This window comes from Maniola jurtina, chromosome 8 (assembly GCF_905333055.1).
Source record: "Maniola jurtina chromosome 8, ilManJurt1.1, whole genome shotgun sequence".
NCBI lineage: Eukaryota > Metazoa > Arthropoda > Insecta > Lepidoptera > Nymphalidae > Maniola > Maniola jurtina.
In genome coordinates this window covers 11,609,954-11,621,323 of record NC_060036.1, presented here as the reverse complement: position 1 = coordinate 11,621,323, position 11,370 = coordinate 11,609,954, and the positions used below count along the sequence as shown (strand labels likewise).

At 38.6% G+C, this 11,370-nt stretch overlaps 1 protein-coding gene across 3 annotated transcripts in view; it reads left to right on the top strand.

The window, feature by feature from the left end:
- The first annotated feature begins 1,717 nt into the window (after positions 1 to 1,717).
- LOC123867424 overlaps positions 1,718 to 11,370 on the top strand; it is a 96,107-nt gene continuing 86,454 nt past the window's right edge. For all 3 annotated transcript variants that reach the window (XM_045909435.1, XM_045909432.1, XM_045909430.1), the window contains exon 1: positions 1,718 to 1,949. The gene's annotated coding sequence lies outside the window, so the exon portion shown is untranslated. The remainder of the gene's footprint in view (positions 1,950 to 11,370) is intronic.

The window sequence follows — 11,370 nt, the reverse complement described above, 5'->3', positions numbered from 1 at the left end:
ATAAATTGCGGCGTAAATAAATACCTACCTCCATTACAATTTTCAACTTCAACTTGTTATTCTCTATGCCTTCCCTAATGCCCCACGCATACCACGATAGCGTGGAAGCCACAAAAAATTCCCGCGGAGAAATTGCCTCAGAGTTTTTGTTGAATGCAAATTGGTTCTAACGGAGTTTTATCGCTCGTTGAGTAGCTGTTGATATGTTGCCAGTGATTTGCAGCGAATCTAACAGCTATAGAGTGTGGAAAGTAAATATGAATCTGGCATAACTATTTCTGAAATTTGTACGGTATAAGTGCTGATGTAGTTCACAGTAGTAAAAAAAACTATTTTTTTTTACATTTAAGTACCTTTTCAATTAAGTATGTAATGGGTTGCATAATATCAATAATTATAGTAATTATAATAATATTAGTTGCTGTTATTTTATTTTTTGTTCTTTATGTGTTTCTGTTATTTTTTCTGTTGTTTTTGTTATTTTATTGTTTGTTGTTTAAAAATAGGGTAAAATGTGAAAAATAAATAAATGAGAGTAACCCATAATTTTAGTATTTTTATTAAATGCTGTTTTTGTTTGTCGGTTTGTCCTTCAATCACGCCTGAACGCAGTAAGTGTAACGTATCGACGTGTTTTTTTTTTTGTATGCATATACAGTAAGAGGTGGTTTAAGATGTGGAGAGTGATAGGCTACTTTTTATATCGGTACCTAAATTAAAGAATACCCCACGGCATTATTAAAAACCTAAATCCATAGGTACGCGGGCAACGTTCTATGTAAATGGTATGCTCTACCACTCTACGTATAAATTAATTAATATTGTAGCCCTGTGAGTTGTGACGCTACACGCAATGCTATATTTATCGCAATGATCATAATATTTCATCGCGATTGTTGATAACCTATTTTCATTTTTCATTATCAGTTGATCACAGAACATTATTTGTGGTAAAAATGGGCGTGTACAACATGATCCTGGTTTAAAAGGAATCCAATAGGAAAATAATAATTCATGTAGGCTATGGCTTTATAGGATTTCTACGTAGTATGTTAATCCCCTCACTAAAATTTTTACAAAGTTACATACTTATAACATATTGGGTGGGAAAAACGGCTGGCCTATTAAAAAATGATGTAAATATTTTGTTGATTTTGATAAACTAAATAAGTACCTACATATTTAGGTAGGTCACCTACTATGATGTATGAGCTATTTTGTTATAGGTTTGGTTGGAAGGTTTTGTCTTCAATGCAATACCGAGTTCGTGAAGGTTGTTTGAAAATTGAAGCCTCTACTGTGCTTTTCTAGACTCTACTGTCTACAATTTATTTTGTTAGGTATTGGATTTCTCATGAAAATGAAAATACGCAGTGAAAGATCACACATATTGATGTTTTCACTGACGTAAGTTAGTGCGATCAGGATCACTGATCAACAATGAGCCCAAACTCTACATACACTCTTTGCCAAACTCCAAAGCTGCCATCATGTCAACATCGACCGTCATCATGTGTGCGTGGTTATCGTGGATCGTAGCTCGATTAGCGGAATCAGCGCTCTTCGGTTCTTCTCGGCCTCTTTCGTTCCCTTACTTCAGATGTGGTAACGTGAGCTAAGAGTGAGAGAGACCTCGATACCCCTCTACCCTCCCCAGGGCCAGTCGGCTCGAGATCGGGTTTTCTCGTCGTTCAAACTACCAGTTTTCAGCGAGTCGTACGAGTGAGTGTCTGTGTCGTTCGTTGCAATCGAATTGATTCGACTTTTATTTCGTGCGTCTTCTATAAAAACTCTTTTATATCTGTGCAAAAAACTGAACGATACGCTTCGTCACAGCGGATCGGTGCCGTGCAGAAGGTGTAGTGTTTAATTTGTGAGAGTGCTTGTGACTGCTGACGCGACGTCGCACAAAACCAGTGGCTTGTCGTCGTGGATCCTTCACGCTCGAGGTAAATACAGAAACTGCTTGCGAGAAAATGTGTCTACTTACGTGGAATTAAACCGGACCGTGTCATGTGATTCTTTAAAATGACTTTGAGCGAGATCTACATAGTAAGAAAACGAACCATTTTTTAACCACTGAACAGTAAATTATATACTTAATTATGTACCGTTATCTGTTTCGCTGGATGCCGTCACTAAGCGATAATTATAATTACTTACTTATCGTGTTCTCAATTAAATTGAATTAACTAGATCTACTTTGTAAAAATATTTAGTTTTCCATTAGCGTCTCAGTGTTCGTAAACGTTAAACGAATTTCAATGTCACTGCCTATCTTGATTGAGGAGTTACGTATGAGGAAGTGAACTTTATTGTTCCTTGTATTAGTAACAGCAGCTGTTAACAAAGTAATAGGTTTTATCTGGAATTGAAATTTGAATACAAGCGAAGCGTGCAGCGATATAATTAAAACTTTAAATAATGTGTAGGTGCTTTAAAGATAGTAGATAATATATTGCAGAAAAAAACACATATATTGCTATCAGTATAATATAAATTAACAGTTGGTTAATTAACTAGCAACCACTTGGCATGGCAGTGCAAAACTGCTTTCCAGCAAGTCTGGATGGGCGTGGCAATTGGCCAAGTGTTGCCAAGGCTCACAGGAACGAGTTTTTTTGAATCGTTTACTAAGAACAATATTTTATACTGCGAAATTTCAATGCCTGACAAACATCGCGTCTCGTTTAATAAATTCATATTATAAATAAATACTTATATAGTACTTGCTTAACTATTATAACCTCATATATACATTTTATTTTATAAATTCATAATGATTTACTTATTATAGTTAAAAATATTTTGCCGTATATAGTGGGTATTTCACTACGCAAAAATTGACCAGCTTATCATGGTGTGCGTAGAGCTTTATGATTTGTTTAAAGAAATTGCTTTTTTTAAAAATAAACATATTATATCATCATCAGTAAAAAGCCATGCAAGAATGCGTAAAAAATTGCGCTCGCGCTTTTATTTATTACTAGCTGATGCCCGCAACTTCGCCCGCGTGGATTGGTCAGATCCCCTGCAGCATCAGGATTGAGGAGTTGGACTCCAAATTTTTTATGAAACAATGTCGCAAAGTTTCTTTATCGATTAAAAAAGAAATGACGCAAATCGGTTCAGAAATCTCGGAGATTTCGGTGTACATAGGTAGAAAAACACAACTCCCTTTTTGAAAGTCGGTTAAAAAGTAGCCTATGTTACTTCCTGGTCAATTCTCTACTTGTCTGTGAAAATCCCGTCAAAATCGGTTCAGCCGTTCCCAAGATTAGCCTTTTCAAACAGACAGACAGACAGACAGACAGACAGACAAAAATTTTAAAAACGTGTGATTCAGTTATAGTATCGTTCAAATAACCATATGACCTTAATATGCGGTTGTTATTTCGAAATTACAGACAGACACTCCAATTTTATTTATTAGTATAGATTGTATCTTGATTTCGAATGAAACAGGTAATTTTCCACCAACCAACCAGCTATTCATCCCGTCAAGTCGAGTAAAAGTTTTCCCTTTTTTTATTCAGATATTATTGAGACAAAGGCGCAAAAACAAATTAGGTGGGTGGAATGTTACCTATTACATACTTTGCTTTCGTGTGACATATATGAGAACAACTTTTCAGCTCACTAGCCAGAAAATATGAGATAAGTACCTACTTACCTACATAAAACATTCTTAACTAACTACTTTACATTAGCAAGAAACAGTTAAAAATTATTTTGCTATAATCTGCCAACAGAAAAAATCTGTATGGTCAAACATGCAGTTACAAGCTAAGCACCGCTTACCTCCCCAACCAAGCAATAAAGCCAAGTTCCCAAGCAAGCACTGCCACCACCACTCACATGCACCACCACACAAGACTTTTCCACTACTCTCAATCTATACAATACAGCATTGTAAAGTCGAAATCTCCTGAGGATGCTCCGGTGTCGGGGCGAAACGTGCGTCGAGAGTAGTGGAAAAGTCTTGTGTGGTGGTGCATGTGAGTGGTGGTGGCAGTGCTTGCTTGGGAACTTGGCTTTATTGCTTGGTTGGGGAGGTAAGCGGTGCTTAGCTTGTAACTGCATGTTTGACCATACAGATTTTTTCTGTTGGCGGATTATAGCAAAATAATTTTTAACTGTTTCTTGCTAAACATGAACTTCCGCAAAGTAACGCCTGATTCTATCCAATACTTTACATTAGGTAGGAACAGTTGCTACAGTTCACTTAAACCATTCTTTTCGCGGACAGTAGACTCTTTTCGCAGATTGGATAAAAAACGATAAGGGAAAACGATTATCGAATTTAAAAACGTAATCAATAATAGAAAACAATCGATCGATAGGCGTGTGTTGTGGCTTTCTCAACATTTCGTCTATTTTTAGCAGTGCGAAGGCACGCGGACCGAGCCGCAGAGCAAGTAGGTCGCAATGCGCGCTCGTCCGCGACGGACGCTATGTTCGTGGCGGTTCGTATCGTGTCTTCGTATGGTACCTAGTACCTAGGCTGTGCCACGGGGCCCGCGAGCCGCGACTCACGATTCGTCATTGCTGGTTTTGAAGCAAAACACAGACCTAACATTTATTGTTATCTATACTTCTATACTAATATTATAAAGAGGAAACCTTTGTATTTTTGTATTTTTGTATATGTTTGTATTGAATAGGCTCAAAAACTACTGGACCGATTTCAAAATTTCTTTTACCATTACTTAGAGGGATTCTTCCGAATCCGTATAGGCTATATTTTATCCCGGAAAATAGATAGGATTTTTCGTGGTAGTGTCCACCCGTGCGAAGCCGGGGCGGTTCGCTAGTGTCAAATAAACTACCTAAAAACGGGTCAAGTGCGAGTCGGACTCGCACTCGAACGGTTATGTACTATTTAAAGTTTGCATGGCATTTTAAAGGTTCCGTACCGGAAAGGTGCGAACGGGACCGTATGTCTGTGCGTCCGTCTTTCTGTCAGCGCGCAGTGGGCCGTATCTCGTTGTACTGATGATATGATTAGATGTTGGACGGCAATCGGGATGGCGTGCGCGGAGGTGGGTTCCGCGTGTTACCAAGACCTGCCGGTGCCTGCCTGTAGAACCAACTAATGTCAAATGAGCTCGGTGGCTATCATAGTGTTAGCGAATCATCCAGCTGTCTCGTCGGAAGCGACCTTCCGAGGACTGCGGGCGCTCGCGCACGCGTGGCACTTCTCATTCTGAGAGCAGACCCGTGCTAAGTCGTAGCCGGTTAGGTTGAAATGATTTTCTTTTAAATTCATTATAGGCAAGCGTTTGACCACAATCACACCTGATGGAAAGTGATGATGTGTCCTAAGATGGGACGCTTTTATCTAGAAGATGCCTATTCACTCTTGTTTTAAAGATACCCGAATTGTAATTGGTAGGAAACACAGATCGCGGAAGAGTATTCCAAGCCTTAGCCATGCGTATGAAGAATGATGACGTAAAACGTTTCGTGCGTGTAGATGGAATGGGATGGAAACTCGCCCGACGTCTTGCGGTTCGGTGGTAAAATGATGAAGGGGAGACAAGATCGGAAAGTTCCTGTGCACACTCTCCGAAATTATGATGAGATTTTATTCAAAGCTTAATAATAGGTATCTACCTTGACTAATCCAAACTTCAATAAATTAATTGGCGGCAGAATAAAATTCGAAGAATGTCCAAATAAAAACGGGTCAGACACGCAATAACTTCGCTAATGGCCGGAAGTTTTGTGATTCACCCCCGTATTTCAATGTTTACATTTTCTCTGAATTTTGCTTTCTCTGTTTTAATAAACCTGTTAATGTTTTGTTTTTGTTTATTTTAACAAGATTACTTAATTGGGAATATATCGAAATCTAAGTATAAATCCTATTGTTTATTTAAAAGTTTTAAAACAGCTATAATATAGGTAACTACTAAGTATTTACTAGGTGGATTCTTTATCTTATTTTTAGAAAGACTACACAAAATTTTGAGGTGGAGACATTTAGACCAATGATGGTACAAACAATTCAATTCATGTTTTTTTTTAAAGAATATTAGCCATGTTAATTATGACTAATAATATTCCACTTTCCCCTCCAACTAAGCGTAAACGTAAGCTAGAAGTAGGTAGGACAATAGTGCAACAGGTAGGGTTTGAACCACAGATTTTTGGGAGTTCTGTGGTTTGAACCGTCGACCATTCGGAATTCAGTGTGTTCCTTAACCGTTGAGCTATTGTGGCCCTTGACAATGTCTAGGCAGGGATCTACAAAAAGCTACATAGACGTAGACATAGTACCTATAGGTACTGCATAGGGTCGTGAGTTCGTGACCCCTTTCCATTAATAACATATTGGTAGGGGACTTGGTAGGGGTCTTCCTGTTGAGATAGTAATAATCCTTCCGCATATCTAACTAGGAAACGAAATGTAATGGAAATATTCTTTTCAGCAATTGGAGACTTTTAATGATTATTATAACACGTACAGCTACACACGTATACTATAATATTCATTCATTCATTCATTCACTGAATAAATTATTCGTTCATTCATTCATTCAGTAACACTTGGAAGGTACTTACCATGCACTTGTTCGGGAAGCCATTAATTCTATTTAGAATTGTAGGCTATTCTTTCTTTCATCATCATCATCATCATGATCAACCATCGCCAGGGCACTACTGAGCACAGGTGTCCTCTCCTTCCATTCCTATAGTTTAGCAAACGGAAATTTGCGTATACCTCACCTTGAAAAGAAGGAGTTGCTCATTCGTGATTAGTGAACAAGTAACGAGTAGTTATACTCGTTACTTGCACGAACTTGTTGTAAGAAATATTGCACGAAAGCTCAGAATCATCGATATGCAGAATACATAGTACCTACCATCGATCGAGTGCAGGCATCGAATATAGTAGATAATCTATGGCATCGATGTAAGTACAGGACGAAAGATAAAATCAATTTCCCCCGCAGTTCAATGGTGTCATCAGCTGAGAGGGGCTAACAGACTTTGTATGGATGCCCGAATATTTCATGGAATGGACCTATTCTATATTTTGGCTTACGAGAAAATTGCGTATACGTTGTCCTCTGAAAGGGCATGCTCATTTGAAAAGTAAATGTTTACTTAAAACTATAAGTAGGTAACGACCGAAATATTGCACGAAAGATAATTTCCCCGCAGTTGAGCGATGTCGTCAGCTGATAGCGCGGGGTCATCGGCCGCGACTTTGTCCCGATGTCCGCACTTTATCACACCACTACGTAATACATAGAGACAGTGTTTACGACAAAGACTAAGGGTTATCAAGTGTCAGGACGCTTGGAATCCGATTCGTGTTTCTAATTAAACCCGCTCCGAGTTCGAACTGGGGCAAATACCTTTGTACTTTGGGACAATGGCTTGTAGTTAAAGGCTTTTTAGTCAGGTGGACGTTAAATTAGAATTATTTTGATTACAAAAGTTGCTCTACCGAGCTCTACATTTCCGACAAAACGTATCTAGTAGGTAAGTAGGTACCTTTTTTTCTTTAAGAGCTCATAAAGGTACAAGAATAAGCCTAATACTTTAAGGTTACGGCCAACATTTTCAATTTCTATGCTGACATTACCTTTACACTGCCTTCTTGAGGCAAGAGAATAGGCCAAACTAAATTCTAATAGCAACCCGAAGTCTAACAAGTATGTAGGTACATATCTACTAACTTTACTCAAGTACCTATTAAATAGAAATAAAACTATTTACCTATTTACGATACACTTCAGAAAGAGAGATAGAGAAAGCGTGTCTGATTTTTCACTGCAAAAATTATTTGCCAAATGCCAACACTTTGTGTTTGATTGTGGTAACGCCGACATATTTCGCAAAGCGGTGTCTTGACTCTTAGACCGTTAACAAGGTACAAAACAAGTAACCCCAACTACAGAATAGTGCTATTCCTGAACTCATAGAACCTAAGGTAAGAGGAGGATTCAGGGCGAATCACTCATATCTTTTAAAGCAAGACGTGTATTTAACGATCGTAAATCAGGGTACTGTCATGAGTTGAATTATGATTATCCTCGCCGGCGGATGCCGGAGGCTGGATGGCTCAGAAACGATCCCGCTCGATTACCTAACGTCTAACACCAACCTTGCGGCTTGGGATGTCCTTACTCCTTAACGAGCGTTCACACTTAACGTAGGTACCAACTTATATAACGTGAGGTCTTAGTTTGGGACGAAGCACTATATTGTCCCGTTCATCGTTATGTACTTTGAGCACCCTATATTAGCTCGACTCCCTGAACAAGGTTTTTACAGGGAATCGAATGCAGAACCGTAGACATTTGGCTAAAATACTGTCAACACAAATTTTACTAAGTATTAAAGGGGCAAGCGACAGGTCTGCCCGCGAAATTCAAATTTTATTTAGTTTTTCGCGACAAAGTAGGCTTATGGCATTCTAGTTGCGACAATGGCAGTATCATTTCCACGTGTTTATATAAAAATCTTTAGTTGATAATTGATAAGGTCCAGTTTAAGAAATTTGCTCTAGTATCGACTAATTTGTGAGTTACAGTCGATACTAGAGCTAATTTCTTAAACTGGACCCTTTCAAGTAAAGATTTTTATATAAATAGGTGGGGATGATACTGTTATTGTCGCAAATAGAATACCATATGCTTTATGTTTAGAATACCATAAGCATATTAGTTTACAAATTGCGATAAACCAAATTAAATTTGAATTTCGCGGGCAGACCCGTCACATCCACCTTAAGGCAGATTGGTAGAGTTCGAGATGATTGCAAACCAACATCAGTTGCAATATTACGACACTATTAGTACTCTATAAATAGCCTCGTCTCGCTTCAAGGTTATTTGTTGGAACCGCAGACCATTGTACATAGATTTTAATTACATGCCTAAGCCTTGGATATTATATTATCGACAAATATCATCACCATCGTCACTTCCCATTACTGAGAACGGGTAGGGAGTAGGGACCCGGAAAGTTTGTAAGCCTTGCATAACAATAACCAGTTATGCAGGGCTGTAAAATTGTTGTTTGGCATAAGTGTTTATAAGCATTGAATAGCAAATAAGCGAAGGATTCAAAGAGCGAACCACAAGCGAAGCGTGTGATTCAAAAATAGAATCCAAAGCGTAGCGAGCAGATTTTGAATGACAAAGTCTTATCAAGCTAGTGAGATGAAAATAACTAGTATATATACTGCATTATAATTGCTGACCGTATTCACAGGGTGGCCTGCATGCTGAAAGTCAATAAAGGAGCAATAATATAGCTATAGTGCCATTTAGCAAATAAGCAATAATAATTGCATCGTGTTACCCGTAGGTTCTAGTGTAATTAATTAAATATATAGGTATTCAACTGCAACAAACGACCTAACACAACAATTGTAGATATAATATGTAAAAGCCGTGCAAAGCAGATCAAGCATTATATTATAAGTATTATTATATTATTCACGTTGTTATGAGTATTTGGATCGGAGCGGAAATTATGTAATGTAGGTAAGTTTGCACCTAACATAGGGACCGGTTTTTCACATCACTATACAATGATTTGATGTATGGAAGGTTATGGTTATGTAAGCATCTACAGGGAAATACCTATTTACTAGGTAGGCATATAAATATACTTAGGTATATAAGGAGTGCATACGTTGATAAACGGTGTCATTAGCATAATATCGTCACGATTTGCAAGATGACATATTTTTGGAGATTATTAATTTATTTCGACTTTCTAGTATAAAAAGATACATTTTTTTATGTTAGGCACAAGTTTAATGATTTTTAGGGTTCCGTAATTCAAACGGAAAAACGGAACCATTATAGGATCACTTTGTTGTGTGTGTCTATCTACTTGTAAAGGAAAAAATCGGAAAACCGTGAATTTGCGGTTACATCACAAAAAAAATCTCGGGCACAAACAAACTTAAATTCGTGGTAGTAAAAGGGTATTTTTTAATTTGGTACAAGTTGTATGTGTTGTGTTGTATGTTGTTGATGGTAAGTGAAACAGTCTAAGGTGGAAGCGGGCTAACCAGAAACGGAGAATGGATATACCGGTAATCTCCCAGCACTCAGCAGGCTTTATTTTCGAGGCGATAGAAATATAATTATTAATTAATAACCTATTCACATCATGATTCTTTTCAAGCTACGATATCTTCGGCGGGCGAGTCTGATTCGCACTTGCCCGGGGTTCTTTGTGAAATTACATCAATGCATTCGCCATTCGCATACATATATCAGTGAATACATGTAAGTAAGTATAGTACAGCGTCTTGGTGTGACTGTGCGTAGCTGGTGTGGGTAAAATTAGCTTTTTAGCCCAATGACCTTTATATACACCGACCTACGTCGCTCTTTCATCTTGCATGCGGAGATAAATACCTACACTATTGCCGAGATTTTCTTGATGTTTTCCATTGATTAAATTGGATAACTTTTACCCTGTTTCAGCCTGTTTCATGTTATGTACAATTTATTAAGACTCCGCTGAATGGGTATGTTACCGCAGAAATTTTCCTAGCACGAAACCGGATCCGTTTTAATTCGCCACAGGTTTATTAAATTGTGCAATAGCTCTCAAGTTAGTAGATGTTCGGTATTGCCGGCAGCAGCGCGGATGCCGCCCGCAACACTTTCACCGCCGCCATCTTGCGGCGGCCATGTCGTGCGCGCGCGCCGCTCATTGAGGAATTGGCACTGTTATTTGCTTTGAGTCTCACGTGCCCTCAAAAGAACCGAGATAAATTAGATACCTACTTAGATATTTTTCAAATAAACTTTAGTTTACCTACGTCCTAATATCGATTTATTGGTTAATGTACCCACTATTGTTGGTGTCACGTAAATATGCCTTCAAGTGACCTTGAACACAGTTCACGACAGTTGGTTGCGGAACTCCTAACAAAACGTCGAGGCTTCGACGTCACTGGCAGGTGTTAAATGTTAGAAAATTTGATGCAGATAGCCCTAAGGTAGCCCTTTCTATGATTTCACGACACCATAGCCTAATAATTGACATATTAGCGTCGATTCAGGATCGAATCAAGAGTTCTCCGCCTCTAGTTCACTTTGCCTTGAACCTGCGCAGTGGATGATTTATTTAGTGGCACCAAGCAGGCACCACCACCACGCAGCACCATACAAATCCCAAAACTACTCGACGCACGTCTCGCCCCGACACCGGAGCATCCTCAGGAGATGTAGACCTTACAATGCCTAATTGATATTAGACATTCATTTTCATCAAAAACCTATCGCGCGCTAAGCATCCTCTCAGAATGAGAAGGTCTAGGCCAAAACCCACCACACTGGTCATGTGAGGATTAGCAGATTTTACACATCTTTGAGAACTTCATGA